This window comes from Sminthopsis crassicaudata, chromosome 1 (assembly GCF_048593235.1).
Source record: "Sminthopsis crassicaudata isolate SCR6 chromosome 1, ASM4859323v1, whole genome shotgun sequence".
NCBI classification, from domain to species: Eukaryota; Metazoa; Chordata; class Mammalia; order Dasyuromorphia; family Dasyuridae; genus Sminthopsis; species Sminthopsis crassicaudata.
The window spans coordinates 90851510-90858182 of NC_133617.1; the positions used below are offsets into that span (position 1 = coordinate 90851510).

General features: G+C 34.8%; 1 pseudogene; it reads left to right on the plus strand.

The window, feature by feature from the left end:
- Window positions 1-3796: 3796 nt before the first annotated feature.
- Window positions 3797-5487, plus strand: LOC141540866 (WD repeat-containing protein 5 pseudogene; annotated as a pseudogene).
- The last annotated feature ends 1186 nt before the right edge of the window (window positions 5488-6673 follow it).

The window sequence follows — 6673 nt, forward strand, 5'->3', positions numbered from 1 at the left end:
GAAAACAAGCAAAGAAACAAAAATTATGAAAATACTATGCTTCAATCTACATTCAGTTTTCGTAGTTCTTTCTCTCTCTGGATGTGGGTATTTTGTTTAAGTTCATCAAAGTTGATCATCACATACTTTTATAAACATATATTTATAAAGCACTTTGTAAACCTTAAAATATGTAAAATTTTGGCTATTATTATTATACTCATCTGTGTTTATTTATTAAGATTGTGATTGACAGTTAGCAGTTATGTCCCATTTAAATTTTATGTTTGTTGTATTAAATTGTTATTTGAAGAACCACATACTTTAAATGTCTTTATTCCTCTTCAAGTATATTTTATAATCCAGGAATAGGGAATGCTCTAAGGTAGTTGTGACCCAGTGAATGTCTTGTGAAAAATTTACTGAAAGGAGGGAATCATGGTTCAGGGAATGGTCACATGAACAAGGTGATATTAATGGTGTCTCTTCATATGGAAACACACTGAAGGGTCTGCTTCCAGAGTCCTGATTACTTGTAAAACTAGTAAAATTGTGGTTGGGTTAAATATTTCATAACTGACTGCATAGCCAGAATTCACTTCAGCCCATGAAAGGATGCCCATCTTTGATCTAGGGCAGTCTCAATGGCTTTCTTTTTTCTTATAGGATGGCGAGAGATAACATTATAAGAGAAGATGATGTTTTCACTTTTCATGATGATGACTGAGGTCATTGGGAGGCAAACGTTTTGGGTTCAGGGGTTTGAGTTGTTTTCCATTGTCTCACTTTATTCCTAGAGGTAAAGGATGCCTTGTACTTCTCCAAGGTCACAATGGTGCAGTAGAAGCCCCTGATATGTAGAAATTCCATGATAACACAAAACTCTATTATAGCAGATTGAGTACAATATTTCTATTTCTATTATGTAAATATCTAAGCTGTAAGCCCAGATTCAGAAGACATAAGTTTTGATATTTATTATAACCTCAAGACATTAATTTGATGTAAAAAAAAGATTTTTTCATCTCTCAAATAGATAGTCTAATATTTGTTTTAGATAACAAGTGTTGTGTGAGTTATATAACTAGCCTTAAAACACCATGAACAACTAATGGTGTGACTAAAGTTGGCTAAATAGTGCTCTTTTCCTGTAGATGAAATCAGCAACACCAAATTCCACATTTCTTCTTGAAGAAAAACATCTGGACCAATGGAGATGGTATCTCCTACCTTGATGGCATATCAATGTTATGGCTGTTGTGTTTGTTCTATTTAATTATGAAAACTATACATGACTCACACTAGCCTTTGAAAAATTCAATTCAGTTTCCTGAATATTAATTAACATTGTTTCAAAGAAACTATTGCCTGTTTATCATTGATTTAAATTAAATATTGGGACGGAAATTAAAGGGTTTTTATTTCATTTATTCAGCAGCAACATTACAATTTATAAAAATGAAGGCATAATTAAGCAGCCTGTCATTAAATTAAAATCTGCATTCCATGTAAGCAAACATATTAAAATGGAAACACTTGTCATGAATATAAAAACAGCCTGCCAGCAAGATTTCCCATATAGGATGCTTATGTTTTTTCTCAATTTTTTTCTTATCTTCCTTCATGTTCATAATCATAATGCACCTATCATTCTACACTTATTGTTTATAATATATCAAAGTGATTTGTTTGTACATGAATACATGATCAAAGAGTAGATGATTATCTGTTATGAGAATGATGAAGATTTCATAATATTGTGCATGCTATCTAATGTAAAGTATATACATTAGAAATGGGGCTGTCTTACAAACTCATTTTATAGAAATCCAGAGAGAATTATAGTAGTTAATTGGAAATAAATGAAAGATCTGGGATTTTCACCCAGCTTTCCAAATTCAAATCCTAATCTACCTCTATGACAACATTGACAGTACTTATATTTTTGGTGGTTAAAGAGAAAGATAATACAGTGGGTAGAATGTTTGATATGGAGTTAAGGAAGACTTGTTTCAAATCTTGACTGTTAACACTGGCTATGTATCTCTGTCTGGGTGTCCTTTGCCTCTCCTAGTTTCATTTTCTTATCTGCCCTCCTGGACTCTTCCTTGAGGACAATATTGTAATCCCACATAATCAAATATATTTATATGTACATGTGACTGCCACATCTCCATCCATCTCTCTCTTTCTGACTCTGTCAAATTTATCTGTCTCATTCTGTATGTTTTGCTTTCTGTCTCTCGTCTCTCTAACTATATATAAATATACATATATAATTATTCAGTTGTTTTTGGGTGTATTTTTTATTGGCAAAGACACTGGGGTGGTTTGCCATTTCTTTTTTTGAGCTCATTTTACAATTGAGCAAACTGAGGCAAACAGGATTAAGTGACTTGCTTAGAACTACAAAGCTAGTAAGTGTCTGAGATATTTGAACTCAGGATGATGACTTTTTCTGATTCCAAGCCTATCATTTATGTTACCTAATACCTATCTCCAAAACATACACACACATACACACATCCATATATATTTTATTACAATTTATAAATGTATACATAATGCATATGTATACATTTCATATATATATATATAGAAATGCATACATAAACATATTCAATCTACATTGTTAACATTATTTCTAACACTCTCAAGAGTAGACAATCAATAAAACAATAAATAAAGTCTTGCTATGTAACATTAGTCACTTTCTATGGTATGAAAGCATTTCATACTGACCATTTAATATTGATTTCTTGGTAACTTGTAGGAACTGGCTTTCACATATTTCTGCCTTAAGTTCATTTGTGTCAGTGACCCCTTCTAATTCATGCTGCAAAACTGAAAAATTTTCCATATCCTGGGTTTTTTTGTTTTATCAATAAACATACTTGTTGGAATGAATAACACTGCCATCTTGAAGCATTTGCCAGCATAGTTGCCAAAGCTGTTTAAAGTATAGGAACTTATTTACAATTCTGTAGTAAATGAGTGAATTATCCAAAAGACATATAGTTTGTTTGTGGGACAGTTACAACCCTAGAATGTTAAAGCTGGAAAAGGTCTTAGAAATCATAAGGCTCTATATCCTCATTTGCTTGAAGAGGGAAATTCAGTTCCAGAGGAATATTAAAAGTCACAGATAGTGACAGAACCAGAAGAGTCCAATTCTCCTGACTCCCATTTATCCAGGGATTTAATCACTTTACCTACTGATGACTTACCTCCTACTCTTGGAGGTTAATAACTTAAAAAAAAAAAAAAAAAACAAAAACCACTACCATTTCTTTAGTACTTAGGTATTTATTAACTATTATTTCAAAACAATTCTGTAGTTTATAGGATATATATTTTGTTCTCACTTTATCAATGACAATATTGATACTCAGAGATTCCAAAGTTCTTTGCTCATAGTCACCTAACTAGCAAGAATCCAATTCCATATTCTCCCACTCTCTCTTGATCCACATGCCTCATATAGTTTGAACGTGGCACAAATCTTAGCAAGACCCCAATCTCCTGTTACAGATAAAAAAGTTCCCAAGAAGGAAGACAACTTGTACCAGGTGACAGAAGTTAAAAAAAATTAGAATGGGGACTCAGTTGCCCTGCTTCCAAGTCTTGGGCACTTTCCATGGTAGCCCAGTGCTTCAAAACAGCTGAACACACTGTTGAGCTGTTATTTCACCCTTCTGGCTTTTCTACCTGATAAGATTCTGACCACAGTCCAACCTGCTGAATATCCAATGATGTGGTCACAATGGAAGGCATTGATAGGTAATGAATGTCCAGTGAAAACAACAGGTCTGAGGAGGTCAAGGCAAAGAGGAGGATGAGTGGGCCGTGACCATCATGGTCTCCTCCAGGGCTTGATCATGGTTCTATTCCAGTGGCTGCTGACATCCTTATGAGCAGCCCAGGGTTTAGCCATAGTCCTAGGTGAGTAGAGGTGAATTTCAGAATTATGGCAACAGAAGAGAAGAAAGCAGAGAAGGGAGTCAGTACAGCACTAACTGCCAATGAGAAGAAACTGTCTGATTTTGAAAAACCCAACTATCAGCTACAATTCACTCTAGAAGGGCACACTAAAGCAATATCTGCTGTCAAATTTAGTCCCAATGGAGAATGGCTAGCAAGTTCTTCTGCTGACAGACAAATTAAAATTTGGGGAGCATACGATGGGAAATATCTGAAAAAACTAATAGGTCACAAACTAGGAATATCAGACATTGCTTGGTCATCAGACTCCCAACTTCTTGTGTCTGCCTCAGATGATAAAACTCTTAAAATATGGCACTGTTTTACAGGGAAGTGCAGAAAAACCTTGAAAGGACACAATAATTATGTCTTTTGTTGCAACTTCAGTCCCCAGTCCAATCTCGTCTATTCAGGCTCTTTTGATCAAAGTGTGAGGATATGGGATGTGAAAACTGGAAGATGCCTCAAGTGTTTTACTGCTCATGCAGACCCAGTTACAGCTGTTCATTCCAATTGGAAAGGATCTTTGCTGGTGTCAAGTAGTTATGATGGCTTCTGCCGAATCTGGGATATAGAAGCATGTGAATATGTTAGAACAATTAGTTGTGATAAGAATCCTCCAGTTTCTTTTGTGAAATTCACTCCAAATGGAGAGTACATTCTTATTGCAACTCTGGACAATACCCTTAAACTATGGGACTTCGGGAAGGGGAAGTGCCTGAAGACATATACTGGCCATAAGAATGAAAAATACTGTATTTTTGCTAATTTTTCTGAGACTAATCCACAACAAATTGTGTCAGGGTCAGAAGACAATATAGTTTACATTTGGAATATTGACACAGAAGAGATTGTGCAGAAGTTGTATGGTCACACAGATACAGTGATCTCCACAGCTTGTCACCCAAAAGAAAGCATCATTGCATCAGCAGCCTTAGAAAAAGATAAGACAATAAAATTGTGGAAGAATTCTTAATAATCTTATATTATCAGATTCTCAAGATCTACATCCTGAGAAATAGGAAAAAGGAATATTTGAGAGCGAGGTTATTTGACCTACAGGATAATCTCCTTCCCCACCCTCCGTCCTGTCCCTGTCATTTCCTGTCTTGATATAACCAGTGAGATAAGGCAGCATCTTTATGGTTTGACAATTGGATCCCTCTTTAGTTTTCTGTCTTGTCAATGGGAAACTTTGATTTTCTCATCAGAAGACTTCAAAAGACTTTGGTGATATTTCTTTCCAACTTTCAAAAGACAATTTTTCATTTTTGTCATCTACAAGTTAGTTCCTTCCTTTAAACAGTCATAAATCAAGTTAATTAGAAGAATGGATTTATACTTTTAACTGTGGAAGGATAAATTTTATTTCAGTATAAGTTCAATTTCCTTAAAACAATGTTCTATCTTTAAAAATGTTTCTTACTGACTTCAACTTCATGAACAAAAACAACCATGTAAATTCTAGAACTTTTTCCTCAAAATTTACTGGCTTCATAATGAAATATCTTTTAGCCTTCCAAGAAACTGATTGTTGCTTGTCTTTTATATAAGGAAAATAAAACTGTGATTTTATTGGTGTAGGAAACTAAATATATATATATATATATATATATATATATATATATAGTCTCTCCTAAAGCAGATGGGATTCTTCTCTACAATTTAGGGTCTTAAAGTTTCAAGGAAGATTGAAAGGTTAACTTGTATAATTTGCATAATTGATATAACTTCCTTAAGCAGTTTGTTCTGTGATAGAATTTAAACTGAGGCCATTATAGATCCAGGGTCAATTTCTGTTGTCTGTATTATATTACCATTGATTTTTTTTTTTTTTTTAATGAATGCTTAAGAGAATGTGTTATCCTATATATTTCATGCTGCAAAATTTCTCTAGTAATATATTACTTATTATAGTAATTTGTAGCACACTTTTATAATTTTTTCCTAGGAATAAATTACTTCTAGAAATAACAAGAACTAAAACAAAAAAACTATAGGCTTGTTATTATTATTGTTATTGTTTTCTCCTTTTCTTTACATATTGCAATCTAGGAAATAGGGGTGGTGCCCTACTCCCACCTTCACCAGCTGTCTTAAAGAGCTTCCATGGCAAAGATAGTAAGTCTTCTTCTCAACCCTATGGAACCTTGGTCAATTGGGGCCACTCATCAGGGGGTTTAGCCAAAGGACGGAGGCAGGTTTGGATGGGAAGCCATGGTAGTAGGTACAGGAAGACTACAGACCACACTGACAGAGTGCTAGCAGGCAGAGCTTTGCTAGGATTATTTCGCCAACTAGTCTTCTTCACTCCCAGCCTCTGGTACCTTCATGATTTCTTGCTCCTTGAACAGTCTCTTCTCATATATGTGTCTACTCCAATGTTAAGTGTAAGAATTAAAAGTTGGAATCAAAGTCACTCTGGTCTGTCTCTAGAAACTTTCTGCAAGGCTTTTTTTTTTGTTTTTTTGCTTCACCCAAATGGTTGTGGCATCTCAGGAAACATTTCACCAAACTTTCTTGGCTCTCAGACACTGGACTCCATTCAGATGCTTTTTCCTGTTGTGAAGATTTTCTTGGAAGAAATGACCACCGTAATGGCAGAAGTATCTCCTCCTCTCTGTATCTCCATAGAAGCCCAAGGAGAAGTTCCTGTGACTCTGGTATCAAGAGTCCCACCTGCTCCTTCCTTGAGGTTTTCTGGGAAATCCTA